The sequence below is a fragment of the Rhineura floridana genome, chromosome 15 (genome assembly GCF_030035675.1).
Source record: "Rhineura floridana isolate rRhiFlo1 chromosome 15, rRhiFlo1.hap2, whole genome shotgun sequence".
NCBI lineage: Eukaryota > Metazoa > Chordata > Lepidosauria > Squamata > Rhineuridae > Rhineura > Rhineura floridana.
This window is the reverse complement of record NC_084494.1, coordinates 12,668,257-12,684,311: the sequence shown is the minus strand read 5'-3', so window position 1 is coordinate 12,684,311 and position 16,055 is coordinate 12,668,257. Positions and strand designations below refer to the sequence as shown.

Here is a 16,055-nt window from a genome sequence, read left to right as displayed (position 1 = left end):
TAATAGCCACACCTCTTTTCTTCGGGTCGGCGGGGGGGGGGAGGAGGAGGAGACGGCTAGGGATTGGGTAAGGCTCGGTGAACCAAGAGGAGCGGGAAAGACACGGGGCGTGGCTTTTTTGGAAGGGGCGGATCCCGTTAGGAAAGGGGCGGGGTTTGAAATGATGATGGACAGCAAGCAGTAACGTTGAGGGGAGAAGGGCGGGCATGCTGAGGGACGATTGAATCTGGAGGGGAGAGGCTTGAGGGAATTTTCCTCTCAACCCTCATAGAAGGTTAGGCAGAAATTTTAGTCATGCAGCCTTTTCTTGGCATAGTAAGGGAAAGAAATGTACCTATTGAATTTCTGCCTATTACGCAAAGTGTGTGGTACAGGATCCTTGCATGGGGAGAAAAAAGCTAGCTGTGTGTTGTGCAGGCTTGGAATGCAAAATAATATAAAAGTGGTGCAACATATAATACAAATTAAAAAATATTGAACCATCTCAATCAAAAGCAAAAACCAGAAATGCTGAGAAACTCTGGCAAGACACTCTCAGAATCTGTTTTGGAATCTTTAAAGAAATTAAATGGAAAAGAACAGTATCCTCACAGTGCAACGATCCTTTTAAGATTATTGTGAGGATAAACGATGTAAAGCATTTTTTTCTGTTAAGAGCCTTATCTAAACAGGTTTACTTGGCATTACTCAGGTCCCACCGACATACTTAAGAGTAGAACGTACTTAAGAGTATGGCTCCATAGGGGTCTCCTAACAACTCTCAGCACCCTTAACAAACTACACTTCCCAGGATTCTTTGGGGGATACTATGGCTATTAAAGTGGGATAAGAGTGCTTTAAAGGTATAGTGTGTAACTATATAAGATTATACAGTACCATCTAGTCGCAGACTGAGGTTTACCTCTCTTTTGGGGATTCCTTTCCTTTTTTTCACCCACGCTTAGCCTATGCCACTCATGTTATAAGTTGCATTGAGACCTTCATGTATCCAATGACTAATAATAATAAATAATAAAGTGTAAGAGCCTGGATATTACAGAGATGTGCTCCGGCCACCAATTGTTTAGGGCTGCCCTGGACACCCGGATGTGACACATGGATCCTGCAAATCCTTGGTCAGCAACAAGATTCCTTGTAGGGGGGTTTTCCTCACCAGAGTGTGGGCAGAGGGAGGACCTATGCAGTAGTGTAGTGACAAATTCAGGAGTGTAGGGTCCCTTCATGATAGTCACAGCCACGCCCCTCTCTTTTTTGGCTGCAGGGTTGAGAACGAGCTCCTTGTTAATGCCTTCTCCCACAACAACAGACATCTCTAGGAGCCAATAAGCATGAAAGAGGAGAGCGTTAGCTACTGAGAAGATTCTTCTCAGTGGACGATTCACCACCTTTCACTCTGATTGGCTCCAATCAGCAAGAAAATACAAGCATGTTGAAAGACTCTTCTCAGTGGCTAACTTACTCCCCTTTCATGCTGATTGGCTTGCAGGACACTGGAGACATAGGGGGCCTGATCCCCAAAAAGTAAAGGGTCTAAGACCCCCCCGAGACCCTGGACAACTACACCCCTGGGCCTGTGCCACAACTCTCACCACTCTGAAGTTGCCTGCAGCAAATTCTGGTGCCACAGAAGCCAGTCACAAGGACATAGCAGCCTGGCTCCATCAGATCCAGCATCGTGTTTCCACAGTGGCCAGCTAGATGCCTCTGGGGAGGTCAAAAGCAGTACGCGAAGGCAACAGCTGTCTCTGGCTGCTGTTCTCCAGTAACTGGAATTCAGAGGTATTCTGCCTGATCCTCAAACCATCACGATTAATAACCATTGATAGTTTTTCTCCTCCATGAATTTGTCTAATCCCTTTTCAAAGCTGCCCAGGTTATGGTCATCACCTCATTTTGTAGTAGTCAGTGTCACTATAACTATGCAGTGCATGAAGAAGTACTTCCTTTTGTCTGTCCTCCTGAATCTCCCACCATTCATCTTAATCTCCCATCTCACCCTAGATTAGCATCTGGAGGAAAGCAGAAAGGATCCCTGGAGGGTGGATTTAACCGAAAGGCCTCTAGCCAACTCTTCCTGTAGATCCTGCCTGACTCAGTTTTCTGCAGAGCACAACATATACCATAAATTTCAAGTGCATAACTTTCCCCAAAGAATCCTGGGAACTTTTGTTTACCCCTCACAGAGGTACAATTCCCAGCTCCCTTAAAACTACAGTTCCCAGGGTTCTTTGGGGGAAGTCAGGCACTTGAAATGTGCTTCAAATGTATGGAAGGAGTGAGGGATTTCATTCCCATCAGGCAGGAGAAGGACGCCTGTACCTTGTTCCCAAAACAAGTTTTGAAAACCCTGAATTAGATTATTTTATCCCATTCGTGACATCCACAATCCCTCATTTTGAACCTTGGCTGCATTCCCAGCTATTCCTTTCAGTCCTAACCTACCAGCCTCAGAAGGCAGGGACAGCTTTGAAATAAAATAAAAGTAAACCCGTTTATTTGCAAGGGAGTCTTGCCCATTAAAATCGTGATGCTTCTGGGACATGCTGAGAAGGGAAGGAGGGTGAGGTTGGCTGTTTTTACCACCACTTCCTGCCCTCATCTTTTTTTTACCATAGATGGTAACATTGACAGTCACAGGCATGTGGAAACTGGAAACAGACAGGCGCAATGCTGGCCTGGAGCTCTTACATTTATCTGCAGAGACGGCTGCTCTATTTCTAGTCTTTGTGTTCAGAAATGGGATGAAGGGCATTTGTTTTGTTGCTAGGAGGAAACACGACACATTGGATTCCTTGTGTGTGTTCGTGTGTATGCACATTCATGCCAAGGATATGGAACGGCTGACATCTAGTGCCTTGGTTTTCAAATAGACTGGGTTTGAACTGATGGTTTAGACTGGAAAATAATTGGACTGGACGGGGATCAGAAGTTATCAAGCCCACCTCCTGAGTTCCAAAGTAAGAGAATCAGATGCACTAGATCATAACAGTGTTGGTGATGAGGCTGTCCTCATCTAAGAACAAAGTGAATCCAACATCATGGAAATCCTTCTCTAGAGAGAGCCATTGGCTGCGTATACACCATGCATTTAAAGCACATTTAAAGCACATGACTTTCCTCAAAGAATCCTGGAAAATGTAGTTTGTCATTTGCTGGGAATTGTAGTTCTGTGAGGGGTAAACTACAGTTCCCAGGATTCTCTGGGGGACATCATGAGTTTTAAATGTATGCTGTGTACCCAATCTGGCAGGTTTTTGCCAGGCTTTTTAGGTTTCCAGGACATACTCATTTTAATTACTGTGCTGTTGCTCTGGACTAGTTTTAGATGGCTCAGTTTTATTGTTGCTTTTACAGCTGTATTATTTGTTGAAAGCCACCCTGAGCCTGAGGGCTGTTCCAGGGGGAAAGGAAGCACATGTAATATTGACAGAGCAGCAAACAGCTTTGATCCCTGCTGTGGAGAGAGAGTGAGACCAAGGAAATACTGTATATCTCCTTGCTCAAGATTAGACAAACGAGGAGTATGAAGCAGAAAAATGAGGCCAGCATCCCAAAGCGTTTACACCCGAAGGATGTTCAGCATAGGTTAGATCAGGAAACCAGTCTAGAAAACTTGGAGATCCCCCTCTCTATCTCCTTTGGCCCCATCCAGATCCACCCAAGGTTATTATTTCTTTCTTTATTAGATTTATATCCCACCCTTCCTCCCAGTAGGAGCCCAGGGTGGCAAGTTGCATCCCAACACTTCCAACATGTAAATCATACAGAGATGAATAGCTATGAGGTCTGCCCAAAGAGATCAACCTACCTGATTCATAGTCCTGCAAACAGTTGCAGGAGTTCTTTGAAGGGACCTTGGGCAAAATGTCCTCTGGGGGAGCTGGCTGACAGCAGGGCTCCAAGCATCTGGGCATCTGGGTGTGGTTAGTATTTTTAATTTCTCACTATGCCCTGTATAGAAGCAACTTATGGGGCATTATGGGAAATTAAAATGGGGACTAGACCCAGGTGGTCAGCACAGCAATGCTTAGAGCACTGAGCCAGATTTTTTGGGTAGGGTTTTTTTTTTTTTTAAGGGGGAGGCCTCGGCACAGGCATCAGCAGTAGGCCCTTCTGGGGCCTGGAAAGCTGCTGGGACAGAGTGTTAGCGACACCGAAGCTGCAGTGAAAAAACTTCACCGTGCCAGAGAGCTGCAGATGAATAAGTGAGCCAAAATGCCTGCCACTGGAAAGGCAAAAAAGAAAGAAAGAACGAAAGAAAGAAATAAAAGGTCACATTCACACCATACATTTAAAGCACTCAGATGGCTTTAAAAGACAATTAGACAAATTAGTGGAGGATAAGGCTATCCATGGCTATTAACTGCGACGGCTATGCTCTACCTCCATGGTCAGGGGCAGCATGCTTCTGAATACCAGTTGCTGGATACTGCAGAAGAGAGTGCTCTTACACTCAAGTCCTGCTGGTGGGTTTCTCCTAGGCATCTGTTTGGCCACTGTGAGAACAGGATCCTGGACCATTTGGGCCACTGGCCTGATCCTGCAGGCTCTACTTGTGTTCTTATGTTGTTAGAACAGCACCGGTGAGAGGTCCTGCCTTTGGACATTCCTGACAGAGAGGCATGGAAGGGTGCATTCAGCCCCCTGGTCTGAGGTTTCATGCTCCTGGTGTAAACTAATCTATAGCCTTCCCATGTAACAATCAGACACTGAAGGTCAAGTAGAAGGAATGCGGTTGTGTTAATTACAATTGTCCTTAAAATAACTTAATTTTCAGAAAGACAGAAAACAGACAAGGAGAAACCTCTTTCAAAATTGTCATTAGTTAGTCTCATTGCACAATTATGGTGGTATGCACTTCTGAAGAGAATGTAATAGCTTTCTTACTCTTAGGCTAGCTGCCTGTTTGCTTTACTTCCTTAAAGATCATCTACTGCCCTCGTGAGCAGGAATCTGTGAATGTTGGTTTCTCTCAGTTTATCATTTTTCCAATCTTAAGTTCAGTTCATTATTTTTAACGTGCTCATGAAAATTCATGAGAGTATTTCTCCTAATATTCACATTTTTGTATGCAATTTTGCCTAATAGACACATATATGCAAGCACTTTTCACTGATATAATTCATATTATCACTAATATACTGTATGTGTTTTTATGCACACTGTACAAGTATATGCATGCTTGTACACATTACCTGGCTGGAAAACTGCATTGCAAAATTTGGAGAAGTGCATATTTCAAAGGGTGGCTGCATTTCAGTCTGTGTATTGTTTCAGGAGGTGCAAATTTGGTAGGTTTGACTTTGAATGTGAACTGAACTGAAAATTCTCCCGCTTCTCTACTCGTGAGTAGGTGGAGTCTCTACTTGTGAGTAGGAGATGACTCTGGTAGCGGTTGGTTATAAAGATGCTGAGTTGAGCTGAAAACTGCAATGAGGCAACAGGTGTGAATTTCTTAGTGTTATAGCAGGGGTTCCCAAACTGTGGTCCATGGACCACCAGAGGTCCACAAGCCTCATTCTGCTGGTTCATGGCATGTCCACAATAAATACTCATATTGATTTAAATTGTATTGTATTGGTTCTTTCATTTCTCCTATTGTATTTTATTGTTTTACAGTTGCAGTTCTATGAAATGCAAATTGTAACAGGATAAAATACAATATAAGAGATAAAATAAGCAATAGAATACAATTAAAATCATATCGCATCTAGCACAGCACGCTACAATTGCTGCTACAGGAAGGAAAATAATCATGAAGTGGCCTGCCAAGACCATCAACAATTTTCAAGTGCTCCGTAGGGAAATACAGTTTGGGAGCTACTGTGTTATAATCTTAGTGCTATTGACTATTTTTTATTCATCTCTAAGCATCTACCCTACAATACAAGAATAAAATGTATATTAATTGTTCTGCCCACTTTTGCCTCTGGCCCTGAGCACCACTGCCAAGTGGCCCTCTGAAGGATGCCCAGGAAGGAATGTGGCCCTCAGGCTGAAAAAAGGTTCCCACCTCTGCTATGCACACTATGTTGGGAGTAAGTCCCATTGAACTCAGTGGGTCTCACTATTGAGTAGAAGTATAGAATTGCACTGTAAGTGGGGAAACAGTGCATTATATTGCTCTCTTTTTCCTCTTGGGTCATTCTGTCCCAACGGTCTACAATGCCGTGGTCCTGGGGTGGAAGGAACAGTGTAGGGACTCTCAACTAGGACATCCAGTGATGCACATCAGGAGATAGGTGAGGACTTACTGACCACATTTTATCCTATTCTTCCACTGAGCTCATGGTGGCCCGCATGAGGATTGTCCTATTTTATCTTTGCAATCATCCTGTGAGGAAAGTTAAATTGCAGTCCAGGGACACCGAGCAAGGATTTGAACCCAGGACACCTGCACCATACATTTAAAGCGCTACCACTTTTACAGTCATAGTTTCCTCCAACATATCCTGGGAACTGTAGAGGGGAACAGGAGTCTCCTAAAAGCTCTCAGCATCCTTAACAAACTACAGTTCCCAGGATTCTTTGGGGGAAGCCATGAATGTTGAAGTAATATAATGCTTTAAATGTATGGTGTAGATAGGGCCCAAGCAGGCTGGTAGCTAGCCTAAAAGCCCAAAAGGAAGCACCAAAAAATATGTGCGATTTTTTTCTATAATAAATGTATTTATTTATTGTAAAAAAATATTAGGGGGGGGCAGAAATCTCTGAGGAGGGCGGTCCCCCCAGCCGCTCCCTGGCTACAGGCTTGGGCCCAAGTTTCCATGGTCCAAATCTGTCCACAATACCACGACTGCTTAAAAACAGTATTGGGTTGGTACCATCCATCCATCCAAAGTTTCAGGGTGAACGGGGCTCCATCTGTGAAAATGGAAATGGACTGCCTTCAAGTCGATCCCGACTTATGGTGACTCTATGAATAGGGTTTTCATGGTAAGCGGTATTCAGAGGGGGTTTACCATTGCCTCTCTCTGAGGCTGAGAGGCTGTGACTGGCCCAAGGTCACCCAGCAAGCTTCATGGCTGTGTGGGGATTCGAACTCTGGTCTCCCAGGTGATAGTCCAACAATCTAACCACTATGCTACACTACATTCACTGAAAAGAGGTGAAGGAATCAGGGCCAGCGCAAGATATTTTGCTGCCTCAAGCAAATCATGGGACAGTGCTCCCTGCATTCCATTTACAGATGCCAACCCAGCTGGCAGTTTAATCTTACTTCAATGCTCGTGATGACATAGCATCCTCCACCCACACCTGAGGACTGCAGGCAAGTTAGGGGGTACAGGACACACAACTCAGTCCTACTATGAAGGGGAACAGCCATGGGCTGCCCCTCACCATCTGCCGCTTGAGATGGTCACCTCACTCTGTCCAACTCTGGGTTGGCCCTTGGAGAAATCAAAGTGGCCCAGCTGGTGAACAAAAGGCCTAAGAAAGGGAAAGCCCTGTCCAACATCTCTTAAGTCTTTTTGGGGTGCCACTGTTCACTCTGGCCCCTTGCAGCAGCACAGATCTGAGAAGCACAGAGGGATCAGTCTATTATTGAGCCAGATCACTGGTCCAGTTAGCTGAGCGCTATCTATGCTGACTGGCTGTCAATTCTCCAAATTCTCAAGCAGAGATCTTCTCCTTTCTTGCTATTGGTAAAGCAGGGGTGAGGAATGTCAGGCCCAGTGGCCAAGTTCAGCTCTTTGGCCCTTGAGCATCTTTCTCAGACCACACCCTCTTCCAAGGGCACCTCCCTCGCTAGCCCTGCTCTACTCAGGGGATTGAGTGCATTTGCCTGACTGAACTTGGAATAATGCCTCTGGCTTGCCTGGATGGAGGATGAGGAGATGTGTAGAAACCTCTGGCATGTGTAGCTGGAATATACACATGTCAGAGCCACTTCTGCCCATTTTGTCTTGGGCTCCATCCACTTTTGCTTTTAGCACCTTGGATAGCTCCTTGACATTTGAGACAAAAACCCAGAGCGGATTCACTGCCCCACTGACATGGGCGCCACCAGCCTCCACTTGCTCCACCTACCACTGGTATAAGGTCCCTGGAAGGTTAACAACAAGGAAACGTGGCCCTCAGTCTGAAAAGAATCCCCATCCCTGGTTTCAGATATAAACTGTAAGCAAAAATGCCTAGAATCCATCCTCGGATCATCCAGGCCATGTCTGTCAGTTACTAGGTTGTTGTCATCAGTCAGCCTCTCTGTTGCAAGCTAAACACTCATAATCTTTATCAGTTCACCCACATGCAGTCTTGTATTCATGATTGTTTTTACCACATTTGTTGTTCCAATTCCTGTATTTCCTTTTGAGATGATTTGCCCTGAGGTTATCACTTGCTCTATTGTCTTGGAAATCCTAGCAGTGGGGGACAAAGCTGTGCCTGTCAGCCCAGTTTACAAGAGCAATTGAGTAATCTGATTTCAGGGGGCCTGTAACAGCAGTAATCATTATCATACCTTCAAGCAATTTTCCCCATTGTACAACAGGAGTTTATGACAACTTTACCTCCTGAACCAATGAATAAGAACCAATGAATAAGCAACAACTGGCTAATCTCCAGATCGCATCTAGCCCAGGAGTTTGCAGCAGTGGGAAAACAAGCCTGAGATAATTGTCTTGTCCAAAATAGAAGCGCAACAAAAGTCCAGGAATGCTCAGTAACTGGTCCTATGGTCAGGTTATTTGACCATGATGGAGGGTCATTGCAAAGTTGCTCAGAATAACATCAAGGGCTTCTCCAGTCGACTGTTTATTGAGCATTCATCTTGATTTGCTTGCACAAATCTTACACGGAGGTTAAATTATATCTGATCTTTATGGTACTGATTTGTTTGCAGGACGGATATAAGACAATGAGCATTCATCCTGCATTCATCCTGATTTTCTTGCAAGGTATTTATATGCCTTCTCATTAATCATTTATTTCTTCATCCTACATGTTTCAGTTCATTGCCCCATCACTTTCTTAACTGCAAAAAGTCTTGTTATACAAAGACCTGAACAACTTCGGTCCAGGATACCTTAAGGATCACCTAGCCTTATTTTTCTTTTTCTTTATTTATTATGACATTTATAGCCCACCTTTCCTCCAAGGAGCTCAAGGTGGTGTACATGATTCTTCCATCCCAAGTTTATCCTTACAACAACGCTGTGAGGTAGGTTAGGCTGAGAGGCAGTGACTGGCCCAAGGTCATCCAGTGAGCTTCATGGCTGAGTGGGGATTCGCAACCTGGTCTCCTAGGTCATAGTCCAGCACCTTAACAATTACATCATGATGGCTATCCTCCAAGTATCTCGCTGTGTCCCAAACATTGCCTTATGGCTGGAGGCTGGCCTCGAGAAGGTCAAAGCCAGGGCCTGGCTTACTATTTTTAACTTCTAGCTGAAACTAATATTTTTTCCAACTGGGCTAGCTCTGAGTTCCAGTCAAATGGAAGCAAACCTCACCTCAAAAGCTCCAGCTATATGGATTCTCCTTGGATTACCTCATCTCCCAAGGATACAAGATGACCAGATTGATTCTTAGGCAGTGCATCACTAACATGGAATGCCAACAGGGCCGGCGGCAGGCATGGTCAAGGTGGGGCACTGGACGAGGGCCCACAACCCAACAGGGGGCCACTGTCCCAGCTTGACACTAACACCCATGCTGCCCCTGCAACTCTCACCCTCCACCTCCCCATCAGGAAAAAAGCATCTCTTGCCTGCCCAACACACTGCTTACTTTTTAGGCTTCTTTACCATCCCCCTTACTGTGGGAAACTGTGTGCATGCCTCCTAAAAGCAGAGTGCGCTTTCCCTCTGCGTGGAGTTGAATTGGTTGCTCACTGCAAGGCTAACAATCTTCCCTTCCTTCCAGCCCTGCTCAGAAGGAAGCCCTTTGATCTGCAGCCGCAGGCTGTGCACTTTCTTGGCATTTGCATTAGTAAGCATTATGCAAGTAAACAAGCAACCCCACAAAGCCCCTTTACACAGTAAGCTAAGGAGAACTTATAGAAAAGGGGAGGGCGAGACAAAGCACATTCTACACAATGTTTCACTGTGACTTATTGTCTTGTTTTTACACAAGGATGTTTGCCATGTTGGCACTTTAAAATAAATAAAAATATTTACCAAAAAACCTCACCAATTATTGATGCTACTGCATCAGATTTGTGAGTGAGGTAATGGCTGGATACGTGTTCTCCGCTTTTTGTCAAAGTTTGTTTGAACCCGTCTGCTGTATGCTTTTGTCCCTGCCCCCCTGCTCAAAACAGCTATACTAGAAACTCCAGATGTCCTTTTCAAAGTGTTTTCCCTATTCTTGAGTTCTGGTAGTGATATCTTTCAAATGGGAAGGATCTGTAGATAATATGAAGCTGCCTTTTACCAAATCTAACCATTGGCATACCTAACCCAGTGCTGCCCATTCCCCAAGCTTGCTTTTACATTTGTTCACAAATGACCTGGAGTTAGAACACTGAGGTGGGCAGGTTTACTGCTCATGACACTCAGTTGTTCAGGATGGATAAAACGAAAAGGCCTCACGAAGAACACTAAAAGCATCTCTTTAAACTAGGTGGATGAGCACTAAAATGCCAAATCTGGTTCAATGTAAGCAAGTGTAAAGTGGAGGCATTCAAGAGGCAGCTGGACAGCCATCTGTCGGGAATGCTTTGATTTAGATTACTATACTGAGCACGGGGTTGGACTCGATGGCCTTATCAGGTCCCTTCCAACTCTACTATTCTATGATTCTATGTACGTTGGGACAAAAATCCTAATTTCACCTATACACAAATGGTACTAGTCACCCACCCGCTTTTAAAAATAAATACATTTAAACCTCATCAGATCTGCCTGATTGCAGCCAGTGGTGGTGGAGGTTTTTACCCCAAGTTCTTTTTCTTCTCCCCTCCCTGAAGAGAGAGCAAAGTCCAACTGGATTTTTTCTTTCCTCCTCTCTTACCCACCCCACTCAAAAAGCTAATCTAGAAACTCTGTATTTTCCCAATTCTTGAATTTTGGTATTGCAAATGCGAAGGATTGGTAGAGGCTAATCTAGCTCATAATTGTCTAGATTGAATGCCAGCGGCTTTCTGGAGTTTCAGACAGGAAATATGCTCAACCCTACCTGGACTTGCCAGGGATTAAGAAGGGATCTTTTGCATGCTGATAAGCACATTTTCTGTTTATACAACGACCAGAGTGGCTGTATACTATAGCCAGCATGGATTTTTTGCATTCTGCAATGTAAAATTGAAAATACCCCCATGCCATTCTGCTGCTTTAATAAACTCAATTCAAAACAAAGCCTTACAAAACGTACAGTCCTGAACTCAGAAATGCTTGCTTAATAACCCTCAAAGCTTTCATGGTGATACACAAAATACTTAGAGAGAATCAAGAGTTCAAAGTGCAAAACAAGAGAAAACAAATTCAAACCCTGTTGGACTTTTCTCTGTCAGTGGTCTCATAATCTGTTGAAATTAATTAAAAATCAGCCATGTTCACAGAGTATCTGTAATCCTATTACTGACCTTGCCCCATACTTCATCTTCTGCAGTTTAAAAAATGCCTGACCTATTTCTAATTAATTTAAGAACATTAACATTGTAGTCTATTATAGAGCTGGGCATGCTCAGTAAGAACCAACTGTCAGTGTTCTAAAAGCCAGACTTACAGCTGCTTGGCTTGGCTAATCAGGGGGCCACACCCACGCCACACATTTATTTCACTTTAGACAGCCATGGCTTCCCTCAAAGAATCCTGGGAAGTGTAGTTTGTGAAGGGTGCTGAGAGTTCTTAGGAGACACCTATTCCCCTCACAGAGCTCCAGTGGCCAGAGGGTTTGAATAGTCAGGCCCTTTTCTGGGGACTGTAGCTCTGTGAGGGGAACAAGGCAAGAAGAACACCAACGAACATACAAAAAATGTAATTCTCCATCTTTGGAGATGTAGTCCTGATTGCAGGTGAGGCCACCACTCACCATATGCTCAGAGGCACATGTTAACAAATTTATTTATTTATTTATTTATTACATTTATATCCCACTATTTCTCCAAAGAGCTCAAAATGGCATTCATAATTCTCCATCTCCTAATTTAACATCCACAACATCCCTGTGAGGTAAGTTAGGCTGAGAGGCAGTGACTGGACCAAGGTCACCCAGTGTGCTTCATGGCTGAATGGGGATTTGAACCCTGGTCTCCCAGGTCCTAGTCCAACACTCTAACCACTACACCACACTGGCTCTTCTTCCAAGCTACACAGGAAGTGGATTGAACTGTGAAAGACCGACCCAAATTGTGTTTGCATTTTGACAAATTTGTAGGGCAGTCCAGTATCTCAGAGAGGAGGTCAGGTGTCCTGCTCCCTTGGTGCATTCACTATAGCTGCCCAATTCCCCTGCTTTTTAAAGTTTGATAGAAATATCTGTTGGCTATAGGTATGTTCTTAAACCGCAAGGGTTTTTTTGGCCTGTTAGTGAATTACATCTAAGTTAGGGCTTAAGTTCTATGTCTGACAGTGCAATCCTATGTACATGTCTACTCAGATGGAAATCCCTATGAATCTGTTTATTTTATTTATTTATTCAGTTTATATCACATCCTTCCTTCCAAAGGAGACCACGGCGGCTGGTAAATGTGCACAGGATTGCAGATTAAGTTATATCTCTTAAATTACACAGTTGACAAAACAATTAAAAAGACACCTAATGGAATACTAAAGTTTATGTTGTTTTCCTTTGACAATAAGTGGTTGTCACATTATTCAAAATTTGTTTTCGTTTAAAAGGGAGGAGTCAAGATGGGGGGTTGTGGTTTAAGAATGAAAGGATGGGGCCAAAGGGCCCTCTGGTATCCTGTGCTCTGGGGCCCCAAGAAACCTGGAGCTGGCCCTGAATGCCAACATGATCTGGGCTTGACCTATGACTATACTTCAATTGACAGAGCACTCCAGCCCAATAAACCAGCAAATTATCTTTCCACACTTTTGGTCCAAAAACATTGCACAGCTTTTACAATGGCACATTTTAATGTCTTTCCCTCAGCAATTTTGGAGGGAAGATATCAAAAAATCCTCTATCATGAAAGCATGTGCCCTTGTGACTTTGGAGAGGTGGAAATGGTGACCCTTGCCTTCCTGTACTGCCCATTCTATTGTGATTTACACAGAACTTTCATTGAACCTCTCCTACTGAAATCCCCAGGACAATCAGGTGCATTCTCTTTCTTTATTCCTTTCTGACCAAAACACATCTACTATTCTTAGTGTTGCCAAATTTTGTGCTGTAGCAAGCAAAACTCACCAAGTATTGACCCTAGCCGACTCGTAATTTTTTCCTCTTGGAATTTTATAATATTGATGTTTTAACAGTTTCATCTTATTTTACTGTATCCTATTTTACTGCATTTTATTCTGTATATTTGGATGAACTTCTCTTTTGACAGTCTTATGGTTCTGTTTTATGCTGGTTGTTGACTGTAACAATACAGAACCAACCAATCAATTACACCACATATACCAGGCCAATCACTGTGATCATCCAGAGGAGCGCTGTTAGATGTTCCCTGTTAGATGTTCCCTTTGTTATAGAGGCCTAACTGGCCTCAACCAGAAGTTGGGCATTTATTGTGGCCAGTCCTATGCTGTGGAACAATCTACCAGCAGAGATTTGGCAAGCATCTTCACTTTTGACTGCCAGGCGTGTCTTGAAGACTTTTTTTTTTAATGTTGGCAGCCCTACGTAAGTGATAAAAAATTTATTGAGTAACCAGTCCTTTTAATGATTGTTTTGTACTGCTTTTAAAGGTTTTTCATATTGGTGTACATCACTTGGATATTTTAAAAGGCAGTACATCAATACTTTTAGAAAATAACCAACTAAAGATAAATTTGGTTTCTTGCACTGGGGGTGGGGAACAGAGCTTTAATCCACTTTAATTGTGCAAATCTAAATTTCCCGGTGTGCACTTGAATCCCTCCTTCAGAATACTGACACTCTGGAGGTGCCTTAAGAACCTGAAAAGCTGAGAAGGAAGAGACCAGATGGCATTAGGGAGAAGCCTCCTTTCACATTGCAAATGAACATGCATTGGACCACCCACATAAAGTACTAGTTCCAAGATGCAGGTTCAGTGGATGGCTCCACATGACCTAAACTAACCTACTCAGGAAGCAAGGCTCACTTGCAGGACTGGCATGAAGGGTTGACCTGGCTGGGCACTTGCCAAGGGCCCACTGACAAGAGCCCCCTGGACATGCTCCTCCCATCCACTCTTGCAACCTGCGTGGATGGCATTAATAGAGGATTGGACAAATGTGTGGAGGATAAGGCTATCAATGGCTACTAGCCACGATGGCTATGCCCTGGCTCCATACAGTATATGCTTCTGAATACCAGTTGCTGGAAACTGCATGAGGAGAGAGTGTTTTCCGTTCAGGTCCTGCTTGTGAGCTTCCCATGGGCATCTGGTTGGCCACTGTGAGAACAGAATGCTGAACCAGATGGGCCATTGGCCTGACCCAGCAGGCTCTTCTTTTGTTCTTATGTTCACCTGCCTCTCGCTGTGACCCAGACAACAATGGTGGTGAGGAGGAGCAGGAGATGTCACTGCCTCCGTGCTCATTGGCTCTGTCTGGCAAGGTGGTAGCAATGAGGAGGCAGAGGAGGAGGATCAGTTGGCAACAATGGCAGTGGGGGGCGGGGTAGGGTCCTTAAGAAAGGGGCTCATTCTGAGTGTCTCTTCTAAGTGCCCCCTAGACCAAAACCTGGAATCATCACTGTTCTCTTGGCAATTTTAATCAGTAGTTCTGCAAAATCAGGGCATACTTGTGTTTTTGGAGACTATTGAGGTTCTGCTATGTTACAGGGATAAGGAATGAGAAAGAAGTATTAAAGATGGCCTTTCCTTCTGACAGTGAGTAGTCACTTTTATTTATTCCACTTCCTCCAAAATATCCCAAAAGGCATCCATATCGAGGTTTTGGTAATATGCAAATATATTCAAATTAAATAATCCAAACATTTTAAGTGTCCTTGAATTGGTTGTCAGCCTGAGTTTATAGAGAAGCCATCTCTTCTGCAGCCAGGAGAGGGCACCCTTTATCCTGTATCTGAAGTGAATTTTCCAGTTTGCTACTTTGGATTTTTTGCCTGAAGGGTTGCAATTACTGCTGCATTGAGAATGAACCAAAGTAGTACATAGACTGGAAGCAGAACCCGATATGCGAGAACAGCCATGCACAGAGAACAGAAAGTCCAGTGCTTGGATTGTTCTGTTAGGACGGAGAACTCCTGTTCTATGGAAAGCATTGATAACATTCAATATACAGGCACCAATATCCCAGGGCTCAGCCAAATGTGGGGACTGTTTCTGCTAAAAACAATTGTCAGGTGATCGAGTTCAGGACCTGACATGTGAGTGGGTGGACAGTTGGGCACAGAGGAATATCCTGTGACCTTCCTCTATGCACAACCTTAAGGGCTATGGCCGATTTGGAAACATGAGAGCAGGTAATGGTTGCATGGGATTGGCAGGGTCACCTGATTCGAGAGACCAGGGGGATGCTGGGATGTGGTGCTACAGCTAGGGTCCCAATTCAGATTGCTTGTAATTTTTTCTCTAGTGCTCTGTCTCTGGTGGAGGAAAGAGGGAATCCCAGCGCCTACTCTGCAGGGCTCCCAAATTCAACAGCAATTTGCCGATTATCAGATGATCTGCAAAATGAATGTTCAGAACGTGGCGATTAGCCTTTCATGGCCTAGTCACACACCGAAATGACCATTTGATGCTGCAGACAGTGAACAAACAATGAACATTATGCAAGCTTGAATTGGTTTAAAGTTTTACTAATTAGCTTTTCTGATACAAAAGCTCGTATCACATTGAAGATGGGTCTGGAACGAAGACTGTGCACACAGCATTCATTTAAAGCATATTTAAAGCATATGGGTTCCCCCAAAGCATACTGGGACTGTAGGTTAACCCCTCCCAGAGTTTCATTTCCCAACACCATAACTAACTGCAGTTCCCAGAATTCTTTGGGTGAAATCATGTGCTTAGG

The 16,055-nt window shown here is 44.0% G+C and overlaps 1 protein-coding gene across 1 annotated transcript in view; it reads right to left on the bottom strand.

Moving 5' to 3' along the window:
• Positions 1–16,055, bottom strand: part of RPL11 (ribosomal protein L11) — a 145,236-nt gene that overhangs the window by 91,199 nt on the left and 37,982 nt on the right. The window lies entirely within an intron of this gene.